Source organism: Rattus rattus, chromosome 3, assembly GCF_011064425.1.
Source record: "Rattus rattus isolate New Zealand chromosome 3, Rrattus_CSIRO_v1, whole genome shotgun sequence".
In the NCBI taxonomy this organism is placed as follows: Eukaryota; Metazoa; Chordata; class Mammalia; order Rodentia; family Muridae; genus Rattus; species Rattus rattus.
In genome coordinates, this window is record NC_046156.1 from 92,495,013 (window position 1) to 92,511,161 (window position 16,149).

General features: G+C 37.7%; 1 long non-coding RNA gene across 1 annotated transcript; it reads right to left on the reverse strand.

The window, feature by feature from the left end:
• Nucleotides 1-887: 887 nt before the first annotated feature.
• On the reverse strand, nt 888-14,860 carry LOC116895477. The gene is made up of 3 exons (XR_004387280.1): nt 14,609-14,860; nt 13,515-13,742; nt 888-961 (listed from the first exon to the last, which is right to left on the reverse strand). It is a non-coding gene; the product is annotated as an uncharacterized LOC116895477 (long non-coding RNA).
• Between the last annotated feature and the right edge of the window lie 1,289 nt (nt 14,861-16,149).

Sequence of the window (16,149 nt, forward strand, 5' to 3'; positions counted from 1 at the left end):
CTTGTGGAGTGGGCCTTATGTCAAGTCATAAGGGTTGCTTATTCCTACCAGCTTTGTCCACCTTTGCACTAGCGTGTCTTGTAGGTAGTACACCATCGTAGATAAAGGGTATGTGACTACCTTGCTGTTGCTGTTTTGATAGTGTGCAAAGTATTATTTTGTACCAAAGATGCTGGAATGTATGAAGGTGTAAAGGCTCTATGAAGGCATTGGCTTGACATCTCCATTTTCTATGCATTGTGTAGTTGTTGTCATCAGCAATGAAGCATTGATGTCTATTTGTGGAGAGTACACTATTGACTTGGCAACAGCCTGGGTTGCTTGGGCTTCTGATTGGCCCCCCTTTAGTCAACAACTCAATTAGATATAACCCAACCGCAGTACTGGGAAGCTTCATGTGGGGATAAGAGATCACCAGTTGGGTTTACATCTCTGCACAAGTTGGCAATTTCACTTAGCTCATCTTTGAATAGGTACAAATTTTAGAAAATTTCTATTATGTTAACTATATTAGGTTCCCAAACTTACCCTCAAATGTACCTTAATGTTAGATTTCTTACCCTATATTACCTTCCACCATAACCTCTTCTCTTCCCCTCCCGCTTGATCCTTCCATTCCAGCAACCCAACACAGTCATCCATATCAATCTATTTATTTCCCTTACCTAAAGTTATCTATATGCTCCATCAACATTACTCTATACCTACTCTCTGGAATTCTATGGGTTATAGCTTGATTATGACTGACAACATCTAATATCCATATATAAATGATTTCATACCATACTCATCTTTATGAGTGTGGGATACCTCATTCAGGATGATTTTTTCTAGTTCATCCATTTGCTTGAAAATTTCATGACACAATTTTTTAAATGGCTGAGTGATACTCCAAAAGTCTAAATGTAGATTTTCTTTGTCCAGTCTTCTGATGAGGGCAATTGTTGTTTCCACTTTCTGGCTATTATGAATAGAACAGCAACAAACGACTAAATCTCTATATAGTAGGATATGTGCCTATGAGTGCTATAGCTGGATCTTAAGGTAGAACAATTGGCATCTTCCTAAACGACAGCCACACTGATTTCCATAGTAGCTATAGAAAATTGCACTCCCACTAGCAATGGATGAATGTCTCCTCACTCTACTTCCTCACCAGAGTGAGCTGTCACTTGTTTGATTGACTTTAGCTACTCTAATAGATGAAAGATGAGATTTCAAAGCAGTTTTGATTGGCATTTTCCTGATGGTGAAGGATGTTGAACATTTCCTTAAGTGTTTCTCAGCCACTTGAGATTCCTCTATTGAGAATTCTCCGTAGCTCATTTTTAAATTAGATTATTTATTTTCTTGATACATAGTTTCTTGTGTTCTTAATATATTTTTATATTAGCTTCCTATCAAATGTGTAGTTGGTGATGACAAAATGACAAGATTCGTCATCACGAACAATATCTAAAGTGTCTTCTTGTTACTTTTCTGAGTATTTCTTAATGGTATGAGGAGAAATTTTCCATCTCATAAAGAGAAGCTAGCATATGTAATATAGCAAAAGTAAAAATATCTATTCAATATATAAACATTTTTATTCCCAATAGTATTTTAAAATAAATATTAGCTTATGTATTTTCTGTGCCCTTCACTATTTTCTTGGTTTTGCTCTTCAGCGATCTCCCAAAAGGCTTGCTATGCCACTCTGCAGGTTAGCTTCTCTTCCTTGGAGTCTCCACGCATAATGCTAAGCACCTAATAGTTTTGCACTGATTGCTTAATCTATTCTCTAAACCCATCATCCACTTCCTCCTTCATCAAAGGACTATTACATATGTTACCATGACTCCTGAGCTCAGTTGTGACTCTCTGGGTAGCATCGTCAATAAAGTCCTCTAATATCTAGTTCCCTGTAGTTTGGTAAGAACTAAAAGATGTTCACACACTTGCCAATGAGAGACTTATATCAAACAATCTTAAATAAGGAATGGACTCAAAAAATAAACTCCAGTAGCTTCAGACATCAGGTGTCAGAAGTGAGGAGGACATATTGACAGAATGAGCAGGCAGCTCTTCAAAGTACGAGAGAACTCACTAAACTGACCAGGTACTATATACAAACACACAGAAAGCCTGGTGGCTACATGGCACCACACAGATTCTAGAAAGCTAAGGAATACTCAGCCAAAAGGGTCAAGAAGATGCACATCTGCACCTGACACAATGATATCAGAAAATCAAAGAACTGGATGAAAAATAGCTATTAACAAGTGTGGAGATAATATTAAGCAATGCTATACTATTAAAACATAAAAAATCAGAAAGAAAATAAAAACATGAAATTCATAGAGAGGAAAGGTTCAGATTATAGGGGGCAGACTTGTTTTCTATGTTCTTAAAACTTATTTTTTATGGAGGCAGAACCCATTGAAAAGTTTAAAGAAGAGAAATACAAGTCAATTTTTCTTTTTAATTGATTGTTCTAGATGCAGAATGGTGGGGAGTTTAATGGAGTAACAATAGAAGCGTAGCAGTCTGGGTAAAAAAATAGATGATCATGCATAAAAATGGGACAAACATAAAGATGTTTTTATAACAGTGCACAACTACTAAAATAACTTCATTGCTATCCTGCCTTTCATTATCAGATTGCAGCAAAGGTGAGAGATTTCTGACAAGTTTGGGAGCAAATCATATTCTTCACTTCCGTTAGTGAAATTGCTGAACAGTTTAAAATATTTATTTTCAAATGTCCTCAGTTAGAGCCATTTACATGATGGGTTCAGCTACAGAAAGTAGACTAGGGTATCACTGTGCATTTGTACTTGTTTACTATTTGGATATAGAAGGAAAGAAACAGATAATATAACTAGGTGATCTTATATGTATATCCTTACAATGGTAGCATGCATCCATATAGGTCCAAGATTTGAACACAGGTCTACAACTAATTGCATGTCCCCTACATGGAGATTTTTATTTCTAAGTGTCCTGAAAGAAAAAGAGTCAGTCATCTTTATAAACATTGCTGAATTCCAGAAGTGAACCAGGGAACATGCTATTGCATACACTGTCCATTGGTATAACGATGCAACAGTACTTTAAAGCATATATGAAGGATATCAGAAGGTTGGAGGAGCTAATCTGAAAAAGATCCCCATGAGCTTATTGTTTGAATGACAATAGCTTACATTAAAACCCACAGAATACAATGAGCATCCCCTGAGTCCACACTGATAAATATCAATCATTTAATGTATCAACTGGCAAAAGGCCACATGTTCCACACCTAACTTCAATAATAGATTCAGACGAAATGTGCAGAATACAAAAAAATCACCATGTGATCAAAACCACAGAGGATAAAACTTTTTCCAGAAACTTTTATCAATGAGTGTTAAAATGAATGAATGGATGTTTCAAGAGAAACATGTTATTTGTGTCTTCTCAAGTTCATTTCCTCTAAGCTATACTTCTAAGTTAACCACAAAAATAATGACTTTGTAGTGGGGAAAACCTGGCAGACATTAGCTGAACTTAGAAATAAAGGTCAAGATAACAAGTAATAGGACAGCAACTGCTTGAGCCCTTTTATGTGGGTTACCAAAAAGGGCACAATAAGATTTCAGTGGTGTTACTGCCAAGGACATATGACATCAGCATAATCATGGGAAAAGAAAAAATTGAGGAACATTTTATAAAAATCACTTATGAGTATTGTACTCTTTTACAATGTCACACTGAGGGAAGGCTATGGAAGTGACACAGATTAGAAGACACTGAGGAGACCCCAGGGCTTCACTGGGTTGTGGAACAGATAAAGGATGTTTGTGAAAGACATGTATGAAAAGGTGAATGAAGTACGATTCAGTTTGTGTAATACACACATGTCAACTTTCTGAGTTGGATATGTGTGCTATGTAAGTATGTACCAAGATTATGTACTTAATCATATTATATAAAATATTAACACCATGGAGAACTGGATGAAGGGAACACAGGAACTTTATGATTTATTTTTGCAATGCCCCTGATATTATTTCTTTATCATTGAATATTTTATGTATTTACATTTCAACAGATTTTCCTGTTTCTCCCTCTAGTCCCCTTTCCCCTGCTTCTATGAGTATGCTCCCCCCCACCACCACCCTGGCATTCCCCTACACTGGGGGAAAGAACCTTCACAGGACCAAGGGCTTCTCCTCCTACTGATTGTCCTACAGAGGACAATCCTATCCTCTGCTACATATGCAACTGGAGCCATGGTTCCATCCATATGTACTCTATTGTTGGTGCTTTAGTCCCTGGGAGCTCTGGAGGGAGCAGTAGTATAAATATATTTTAAAAATGTTTTCAGACAACTTTGAACCATGTCCAATAAGTATAAATCATTTAAAAATATTTACTGACATAGCAAGTTAAATTTCTTTTATCATCTTCATAGGAGACTCAATTCATCTAAATAGGAGACATTAGCCAATTAATTAAAATAAGCTTTGTGGAGTCATAAGAATTCTGAGAAGTTACTTTCAAGCCTTTGAAAGGGATAAGAGCCATCCCATTTGTGTATTTGTTGATAGGAGTCTTGGCCAAAAAGACAGGCACTATTTTAAGCTACTGGAAAAGCTAAATGATGAATCACTAGAGGACTCAAAGGCCCATGCTTGTGACCATTTTTGCTTTAATAGAAAACTTCAGGGGTTCTAGTCTCTTATTGGCTAACTAAAGACATTGAAAATACTGACTTGCTTGGACTGTGGTAAGACATTTATGGCATAGTGAATATTGTGTCTGTCCTTCCAAACCACCATCTAATGAGGAGGTATTAGGAGGTGGAGTCTGTGTGAGGGATTAGGTTTAGGTAAGGCTAGGATGAGGGGATCATTATGGAGAGCTCAACGTCCTTACAGAAGGAAGGAACACAAGTTTCTTATCCCTGTTGTTTGATGACACATACAAGATCTCTTACAGACAAAAATGACAGTCATCACCAAGAATCTGACCTGCTGAGACCCTTACCTCAGACATGTTTAGGTTACCCAGACTATGGTGTTCTGTTACAGCAAATGAACAACAACAACAAAAAATAGCATTCTTTTAAAAACTGATAGGATGCTGTGAACAGAAATAAAATGATTCTTAAAATGTTCTTTGAAATACAGGGTTGCACGAAACATAGCCCTTTCTGTACTCTATCACTGTTCTTTTAAGTGGCCATTTGGGAAAGCAGAAGTTTGACTTGCTCTTCTGACTTGCATAAAAATGCACTGTTATTATCTGTTTGGCATCTGGTAAAAACAACTGCTGGGATTTAGTGGCCTCCAACTTAAACAGATTGTGCTAGACTGTTAAAGCTTAGTCTCACTGTTGTTAATAAGCCTCACTACTAGAGTCAGAAAATCTGTAAGGAGTGTAAGAAATACTAATGAATGTGCATTGCTGATAGAGACACAGCTATGTCAAGATCTGCAGTGTTTCAGCCTCATCAGAGTAACAACAAAGCCTTCCTTTGTTGTCATTGTGGTGATTTGGATAAGAATAGGCTTGTAGACTTGAATGCTTGATCATTAGAAAGTGGCACTAAGACTTCTAACCTTCTTGGAGTCAGTGATGTGACCCTGTTGGAGGAAGTAAATCCCTGGTGGGGACCGTTGGAGTTTCAGAAGTCTAAGCCAGTCCCAGTTCTTCATTCCGTTCCTGCTGCCTCTGGATTCAGATATAAAACTCTCAGCTACTTCTCCAGTATCATGCCTGCCTATGTGTCACCATACTTTCAGTTATGATAATAGACAAAACCTCTGAATGTAATCAAGTCCCAATTAAGTGATTTGATAAGAGTTGCCATGGTCATGGCATCCCTTCACAGCAAATACAACACTGACTAAGACAGTGTGTTTCAGAAAGGGGGCCAAAATATCTTTTGGTCCAAAGGGAAATGTTGACAGTGTGTGCATTAAACATGCCCTCTGGCTTTCTCCCCTCAGATGTTTATAGCTTGAAGATATTGCCCAACAGAGAGTGCTAAACTTGCTTCCTGTCCCACTGTATACAATAACCCTGCTGTCTTAGTTAGGGTTTCTATTGGTGTGATGCAAGATCATGACCAATTTATTCACTGTAAGTTTCCATATTACCATTCATCATCAAAGAAAGTCAGGACAGGAATTCAACCAGCAGGAACCTGGCGGCAAGAGCTGATCCAGAGGCCATTGGGGATGGTGCTACTACTGGCTTGCTCCTCATGGCTTGCTCATCCTGTTTTCTTGTAGAATTCAGGACCACCAGTCCAGGGATAACCAAAAAGGTCTGTGCCGTCCCTATCAATCACTAATTAAGAATACGTCCTGCAGTCAGATCTTACATAGTCTTTTCTCAACTGAGGTTCCCTCCTGCCAGATGATTGTAGCTTGTGTTAGGTTGACATAAAACTATACAGCATACCTGCCTTTGTGTTTATCTGTATGTTCCGAACCTTCTTCCCTGTATAATGAACACACTGTACTAAGGCCTCTCCAAAAAAGAGCACAGACTATCGAATCATAGCTTTTCTGTGTGTCTGTATGTCTGTCCTTTCCTCTTCATAGCTCTAGGATTTCTGACGTTTGCCAGAATGGGAACAAACCCACAAAATCAGTGTTAATCTCATATGAAGATTTTTTTCCACTATCCCCCCCTCCCCACAAAGTAACTGTCACACTATTCACAGTCAACCAAGTAAGAGGATAACATGTTAAGTTCTCTTCCTACTAGAAATCTGGGTCAGCAAAATTGTTACAGTATTGGTATTTGGAATCTATTTTGTATATATGTGTGTGAGGGTTAGTCTCACATTAACAGAATTTAAGAACAGGCTCATAAGAAAGCTTGAGGAATTTTTTATTAGACTCTAAAAGAAAAACGTCAGGGTAGGTAGGTTGAAAATCCTGACAGTTACCCAAAGGAGGAATATGGAGAAAAGAAAGAAAAGGCACTACTGTTGCCTTTTGGAGCAGAGGTGAGTAGCAGGGTGGACAGGCAGCCACATGGGAAGGGGAGTTTAAGAGAAAAAGTAAGGGAGCTCAAGGTACCAGAGCAGGCATGCTTGACTCTGGCCAGCTTGGAGAGAGGAGAAGGTAAATGTAGCACCTTTTTGTGTCAAGACTCAGAGAGATGGACAAAACCAAAAGAATCTCATCGCAGCACTAGAGAGACTGCAGGAGGGGCAGGGATTATGGGATATGAAAAGCCTGTCACCTCATTAAGAGGATAATTATTCCTTCAATCACTTCATCGTGAGTCCAGCTTCCTGCAGTATGAATGGACATCCAGAGAACTCAGTCAGTTGACTGACTTAGTCAACTGGAATATTTAGTCTCCACTGAGGCCAGACATCCCATTCTATTGATCTGAAGGGAATAATTTTTTCTTAATGGGACTTTACTGCTACTATAACACTATACCATTTCTTTTAAGCGAGACATTTTATGGGACACAAACGGCAAAGCATTTTTCCTCCCAGATACACAAGTAAAACAGACCCATTCTGGTTGTCTCCTTTCCCCTGAGCCCTGCCAAGATATGGCTTCCACCTCTGCTGCAGCCTCTTCTCATCTTTTTGGGATACTTATTCCTCATTCTGTCTATTTAACATTATTTTTCTAAGAATATTAGATTCTTCTCCCCCTTTTCTCATGAGCCTCCCTCTACTATCAACATTATCATATTGGCTTGAACTACAACAGCTTCCTAACTGCTCTCATATTTCCAGCTTCCCGTAATTTATTTTCCCCATGGTAGTCAAAAGTAATCTTTCTAAAATTTAAATCTAATCATGGAAAGTTCCTGCTTTCATTAACAGTCCCTCACAGTAATAAGCATGATACATTAAGTCCGGGTTTCTCGTCTTGACACTGTGGCATGAATTTAACTCTGCAGGCCAATCTTTCTTTTTTCTTCCAATAATGTATTGTTTTTCGCTTTACATGCCAATCACATCACCTGCCAGTTCCACCATTACAAATCCCTTCCCTTATTGCCTCTTCCCATTCTCCTCTGAGAAGGGGAGCCCCTTCCTTAGGTACAACCCTACCCTGGGTCATCTAATTCCAGCAGAACTAGACATATCCTCTCTCGCTGAGGCCCAACTATGCAGTCCTGGAGGGGGAAGGAGATCCAGTGGCAGAGAACAGAGACTAAGACAGACCCTGCTTCACTTGTTAAAGGACCCACATGAAGACCAAGGTACCCATTTACAAGTGTAAATGTGTAGTAGGGGTTCTAGGTCCAGATCTCAACCACTCTTTATGCTGCCCAGGCATTCTATATGCTTGTATATATTTCTGTCCCACCCAATCTATCTCTAATTTGAAGTTGCTATTGCATCTGTGGTGTTTATCATCGTGTTTTGTGTGTAAATTCTCAGTGACTAATTGCTAATCAAAATGTATGCATCAGTTAAAGTACCTATCTTTTATAAGGATAAAAAGGATATTGGTAATTGGTCACTACCATCTTCCTGAAAGAATACAGAGAAATGAATCTTGGAGTGATCAACCTGCGATCATAGTTAGGTTTAGAAATGTGCTAAAAGCACAATTATGAGTTCTTACAGATTGTTCTTTGCCACAAATGGAACTTAAATGGTTTCAAGATGAGCCAACCTGTTTTGACACTTGAAACATAAAGTATAACGCACAGAGGGGCAGAAGTTATTCAAGCCCTCTGCACATTCAGCCTTACAGAGGGAAAACTGACCTCACATCATAAGAAATTTAACCAAGTTAATGGTTCAAGAAATGAAAAATGTCCTTTGGAGGAATGCTAAGCAGGATCCTCTCTATTTTACAGCATTACCATAGAAATGGAAGTAAATCACATGAGTATTCTGTGTACATGCTGGGAAATGGGAGACCTTCCCTTTATTTCCCAGGAAGCTTCTTATTACAAATGGCTACAGACTACATCAAGGAACTGCCAGTTACAGTTAACTGCTCTCCCTTTCCCTCTTCACAGACTGCAGGCCTCCAAATTCTCATCCAAGAGCTCTGTTGTTCTGATTCATTCTAAACTAACGACTTGTAAATTTTGCTCTGGATACTGTAAGTAGAAAGAGAGAATGCAGGGCAAGCTGAGCAAGTCCATCCATGTGTAATTGCCACCCTGGTAGGAATACAGAGTGACAAATTGCACTCCTAACATAACTAGTCTGCTAATTGTCTGCACACCACTAAAGACGTGAATCATATTTCATAATTTCTCAGTTGTTTTCACTTTAATTTTTAGTAACTAAAATATGTACTTCCATGCTCTGCCCAGTGCTGTGTAAACAAGCAGAGAAGATCAATTATAAAATAGGAGACCTTCCACGTCCTGTAATTGATAAATCCCCTAAAGAATAGTCCTAACATCTAAAAAATTACTTAAAGATTTAGAGGCTAATTATGTTACGGAGTAGCTTACTAAATTGTAATCTGCATATTCTTGCAATCTAGAAACATCCTTGGAATTATCAATTCCAATTATCAATTCTGGTCTCAAATTCTTCTCTCCTTTATAATTTTCTTGTTTTTAGTTAGATATTTTATTTATTTGCGTTTCAAATGTTATCACCTTTTTCAGAAACCCTCTATCCCATCCTCCCTCCTCCTGCTTCTGTGAGGGTGCTCTCCAACCCATTTACCCACTCACCCACTCCTGCCTCCCCACCCTGGCTTCTTCTCTTAAGCAAACTTCGAATATTGTCTCAAGTGTACTTAGGCAGCCCTTTAATGCTACTATTTACATTTTTAAGCTCATTTTGTTGTGACATTTCAAGAGATCTTACTTGGGGAAATATGTTTGTTTTGATGGGAAATGCATCTAGGTGAATAATCGCCATGGTGCTTGTCTCCAGTTAAACTGGGGACTTGTATCATTATCATATTATTTTAAGGCAGACAAACACCAATGTAAATAATTTTTTAAATGTTGATAAAAAAGAAATAAGAGCTATGTGTGTTATACATGGAAAGCTTAACTACTTGAATGTAAACTCCATTCAGACCCTTGTTTCTCATTATAATTTACAAAGCACCTATCAGATGCCAAGAAGCATCCCCATGATGAGTACATGAACAAGGAACATGAATGAAGAATGGAGAAAGATAGAATTAGATGACAGCAGAAAAGTGTTCAAAGACTTAAAAGGTATAGAGAAAATATTTCAAGAGATAACAAATTTCTGATAAGACTTCAAGAAACAAAATGGCAGAAATATTTATAAAAAATATAAAGTTGAATAAGCAATCACATGTGGAGTTTAGTTCACACTACTCCTCAATACAGCACCTTGCCATTTTGTACATCAGCAATAGCAGGGAGGGTTTCCTGGCCTTCCAGTACCCTTCTCCTCTTAAGGTGTCATAAAAGTATGATCTGGCTTTATGCGAGTGGGTCAGAAGTCCCTCATTCAAGAGCTAACCTCTCTTTACAAGAAAGAGAAACATCAGTCTCTCTGAAGGCACAGCAGGGAGACAAAGGAGAATCTGAACAAACAGCTCAGTACATTACCGTTGAAGCTCTATTAAGTTAGGTCAAAAGTACCCAGTCCATCACACACTCCAGGATACCCACTTAGCCATCAATTTAGCATCAAAATGTACAAGGCTCCTGGTTAGCTGGCTCCACGTTTGCTGAGAGGTTACTCGTATCATATGAAGATTGCATTGAATAAATCTTCATGCTTTCTTTGTCACTCATTTACTATGGGTGTGTTAGCAATGTACTATGAATGTAAATTTTATTTTCTGAATTGAAAATTTAGAGTGTGTTATCTTTAACATCCTTCCTAAACTTGGTTCCAAAAAATATACTGATAGAATGTTCTCTCAGGGTTATTTTTCTGCATATTGATAAAGCTAAGACTTGTGTTATTTTTAACCTATGAGCTGTGTATAGCCATTGTGGTAAAAGTCCATTTAGGTATATGTACTAATAAAAATATGTATCTATTTTATCCAAATAATATCAGTTCCTACTACAAGGCATAGTTCAAAGACTTGGTGATAAGTCTTCTTTGAAGTAAAATATTTAGTGTCTTCCTAGTCTTTAAATGGAGAAAGAGCAATTTAGAGAACTTTTAAATTGAAAGAATTTAGCAGGCTTAACAACAAAGAATTTAAACTCTGACAGAAGCAAAATTAAAGAAAACAACACATGTGACACATACAAATTGTGAAATTCTTAATTATAATTCAGAAAGTTCTTTATAATAATATTTTAATTAAATCCTTCAAAGTGGACTGAAAATGAAAATATACATGTAAATGTAATAATGATAAATGAAGTTTAGATTTCAGAAAAATTATGTGAGAACTTAAACATTTATGATTACTATTTTTTTTCTTTCTTTCTTTTTTTTTTTTTTATTAACTTGAGTATTTCTTATATACATTTCCAGTGTTATTCCCTTTCCGGTTTCGGGCAAACATCCCCTCCCCCTCCTTCTAAATGTTCAGGGGGGGGGTTTGCAGATGGAAACTCGGAAGGGAATAACAGTTGAAATGTAAATAAATAAAATAACCAATAATAATAATAAATGCTACATATTATTCATCAAATGTATTACCAATGGCATTTACTTTCAACAAAATTTCACTGATTTTTTTAAGTTACTCTAAAACTAAACTATACTGAAAAATAAGTAAATACTAGTATTCAAATGTATTTTATAAACACTTAACATAAGAACAGGAATGTACATTTCACTTGGATGTCATGAAAACAAACTAAAAGGACCTGCTGCCTGGTCTTATTCGTTTTGCACGCACTAAGCACATATGATACTAAGCACTGACTGTGGCATCAGGCACACTACAGCAAGTGAAGGACGGGGAAGAAACTGTATCCTTGAGTGTTTCTGCATGGGTGTGCCCGAAGTTAAGAGCTCTTATCTGTCTTTCATTTTTTTAACCAAATTTTAACAATTTCTGTTCACACAGCCATCTGAAATACATTCATTGTTTTCGACTCCTGTAAATCGCATTTGTCTTCCTTATAATCTCTTCCACTCTTCAAAATAGCTCTTTCGTTGTTCATATGAGACAGAGTACACCTCTGCAGCCTAGACTGACATCAAACTCTGAGTGAGCTTTCTGCCTCTGCCTCCTGGAGACTGTGCCTACAAGCATGAGCCATCTTGTCTACCTAGTACCCTAAACTTTATTAAACACAAGATGTCACTGATAACAAGACTATCTTGTGTGGTACTAACAAGATAAGGCTGCCAATCAAACTGACATGAAGATTTATTACTGACAATTTTTATTGAAAGGACTTCTGTAGACATTGAGGCATAACTTTCTGCCATGCAACTTAAATGTGTAGGTGTGTTTAAGTACAAAGTAAGTGTAAAACAAGTAGCCTAGTTACTTTTGCAAGTGTGTCCCATTTCACCCTGCTTCTTTTCAGTCTTTCCTTTCTTTCTTTCTTTTTTTTTTGAAATAGCAAGATTTTAATTTATCTTCTTTGTTTTCTTAGTTTCCCAAATACACTTTGTTTAAATGAGTGATATTTTTCTTTTATTGGTTAATTTCTTTATTTACATTTCAAATGGTATTCCCTTTCCTGGTTTCCCTTCCAGAAACCCCCTATCCCATCCCCATTCCCCTGCTTCTATGAAGGTGCTCCCCCAACCACCGATTCCCTCCTACCTCTCCGCCCTGGCATTCCCCTACACTGGAGCATCAAGCCTTCACAGGACTAAGGGCCTCTCCTCCCCTTGATGCCAGACAGGCCATCCTCTGCTACATATGCAGCTGGAGCCATCAGTCGTTCCATGTGTACTCTTTGGTTGGTGGTTTATTACCTGGGAGCTCTGGGGTGTCTGGTTGGTTGACTGTTGTCCTTCCTATGGGAATGCAAACCACTTAGCTCATTCAGTCCTTTCTCTAACTACTCCATTGTGGACCCCGTTCTCAGTCCAATGGTCAGCTGCCAGCATCTGCATCTGTATTAGTCAGGCTCTGTGATGTTCCCTTTTCCTTATTGCTTTCTTTTTCTCTAGAACCATAGATGATGCAGGATTTTACAGAAGAGTGTTCTTTCCTTTGTTTCAAGATTTTTGGTTTTCAAGCCCTGACATTTTGCAAATTTCAGTGCGAGGACTGTTGGGGTCTACCAGAAGGCACAGAAGAAAGGCCTCCTCCAACTGCAGTTCACGTTCTTTTCTTTGGGTGGTCCTTACACAGTTGCTTGTCTGAATTGTAGTGGGTTGTGTTTGTTCAGCCTTTACAGAAAATGACAAATCACACTTGTAACGAGGCATGTAATAAGACAATGTCAAAAAAAGGTATCAGTCTGCCATATTGCAATAGCAAACTGCCAGCCACTGTAAGGCACATCACTATTACATGCTGATATTAAGTTGACATAATGTGTCAAACTGCAAGATAGGTTTCTGGTAAACATCAGTCACAAAGGAACATTCACTTTGGAATCTATAAAGTGTAACATTAGAGTTAACTTCTTACAAACACTAAAAGTTGGTTCATAAATATCCTACTCACCATGAAATCAAATAGTCAGTAAGTGATCAAGCCATGGATCAAATCACAAAATAACTGTTGTAGATTCCACATCTGGTGTTTCATTTTGGGTTGGATTTTATTTTAAACCTTCAGAAAATTTATTGAGTAGCTGTGTGTGAAATATTCATTATCCACACCTTGATTCTGTTTCCTACTAAAGTGTGTTTCTTCAAAGTGCACTTTAACTTCATGCTTTTTGATGATTTTCTATTGGATGGGGTAAACATACATGATCACGGATGAGTAAAGTAGTACTGGCATCAATATGAGAGCTTCAAGTCACTGACTGCCATTTCAACCATGGCCTTTACAAGGTTTTCTTCCAACATTTTTAAAGATGGCTGCAGTTGTTAAATGCATATCCTACATATAGCTATGGTGACCAAAACTGTATTTCTCTCTTTGTTTGACTTTCATCTACTTATTACTTCTCTCTCTCTCTCTCTCTCTCTCTCTCTCTCTCTCTCTCTCTCTCTCTCTCTAATTTAGGTTGTGCTTTCCATCTTTTGAGTCACACACAATTAATAGGAAACAGTTCTACTGCTATATTGTCATTTTCCTTTTTGCCTTGAATTTAACAATGAAATGTGCAACTAAATTGTCCTTAATCCAAAGTCTTTAAAAAGCAGAAGTTAAATATATTTGATCACTTTTATGATTGTCCATGTAACCAAATCAGGAGATCATATGATTATGATAGTTTTTAGTTTTGTGGCTCGCAGGTCTCTATGTACTTTGCTCTCAGGTTTGCATAGTCAGTAATATATGTAATTGATTTTACATAATATAATTTTTATATAACATAATATAATATAAAATGTTCTCTTTACCTTGAAGTTCCTTTAACAAGCTATAATAAAGCTTATAGTAAAGAACACAGAATTGTAAAGACATGGTTTTTATTCATGCTGAAAAAAATCGCCAAGAAAAATGAATGCTAATTCTAAAGTCAGATGTGGCCACATCTGGTTTACTTATGAGGAAAACATTTCCATCCATTTCAGTTCAGTCCTGGTGAAGTGGCCACGCCTGTGCTCCTTCTCCATCCCCTTCCAGTGATTTATATTGCTCACCTCAAAGCAGTTTACTGTGTGCTGTTCTTGCTTCTATCAGTATTCCCATCCATCTGGATGTATAACTTGATTACTTGTATATTTCATGAGGATTTTCTTTCTCATTTCATAATGAAATAACAAGAAATTAAAAACTGTGCCTTGCTGCATCTTAGAGTCATGTGACAAAAGCCCCAACTTATAGGTGGAGGCTCCTCTCTTTGCACACTGCACATGTTTGACACGCTTGCTGTGACGTTTGCGTTTTAACAGATGGGGCCTCCTTTTAAACAATAAGAAAGAAAGGACTCTTAAGTCAGTCCTATTCTGAGTGGTTCTGCTTCTCTGGATAAAATATAAAACAGAGAGAGAGAGAGAAGAAAAGAATATGCTTTAATCATTCAGCAAAGAACACCATCGATCGTTTGTGCTGTCGACTGTATCATTGTCCTTGACATACGAAGCGCACTTACTCATTATCTTCTGGGACTGTGTGCATTTAATGATGGCTTTTTATATGCAATTAAAGAGCAGTTTTTCTTTCTTAGAGCTAGGTCTGCAGCTGAAGTCGGCTGATTTCTTCTGTTCATGCTGTAACTTATAAAGTCTTCTTCCCCTACCTTTAAGTTGCCCTTTTCTCTTTATTTAGCACCTGCACCATCAATGTCTTCAAGTTCCTTGCAGTCAGTCATCTATTGGGAAATCTTTGTACCAAACTCTCTTACTTTGGAAATACCCATTGAAAAAAAGGTGAAAATCATGAATGTCCTCTTCCAATAATTCTATTTATTCTCTTTCAAGGTGCTTTTAAATGTGTTTTATTGATCTCTGCCGAGAGGTAATATTGGAATTCTTAATTCTTAAAGATTTCTGTTATGTGTAATTGTATGAATATGTGTGGGTATCTGAAGCTAGCACTATTGGCCCTAGTGAGCCACCCAACATTGGTGCTGGGTACTCAACTTAGTCCTTTTCAAAAGCAGTACTTCTCGCTTTTAACCACTCGTGCATCTCTCCAGTCCCCAATACTTGATTTCATATCTTCATTTCTAATATCCAGAGCATAAGACTTGACAAATGCAGACAAGAACACATGCTGATTTAATTCAACCTTTGCCTGCAACAATCCCTGGCCGGACTTCTGGGTTTTAAAGATTAGAGTAGATTAGTATTTATCTTGGTTTGAATGGCAGTAGCTCCCATAGGCTAATATTCTAATATAGCTAATATCAAATAGCTGATCTCTAGTTCTGGGGACTATTTGGGAAGGATTAGGAAGTGTGGCCTTGTTGGAAAGGTGTGTCATTGGAGATTTCAAAAAACTCATAGCATTTCCAGTGCTTTGTGTGCCTCATGGCCACGAAACAAGATCTAAGCTCTCTGCTACTGCAGCAGCAGCCCTTCCTGCCTGCTGCCATGTTCCTCACTGAGATGGTCATCGGTTCACTCTCTTAAACTGTACGCTTCTGAATTAAACATGTTCTATCATAAGTTGTTTTTGGTCCCAGTATCTCTTCACAACAATAAGAAGTAACTAAGAAAATATGGGTTTCCAGAATAAA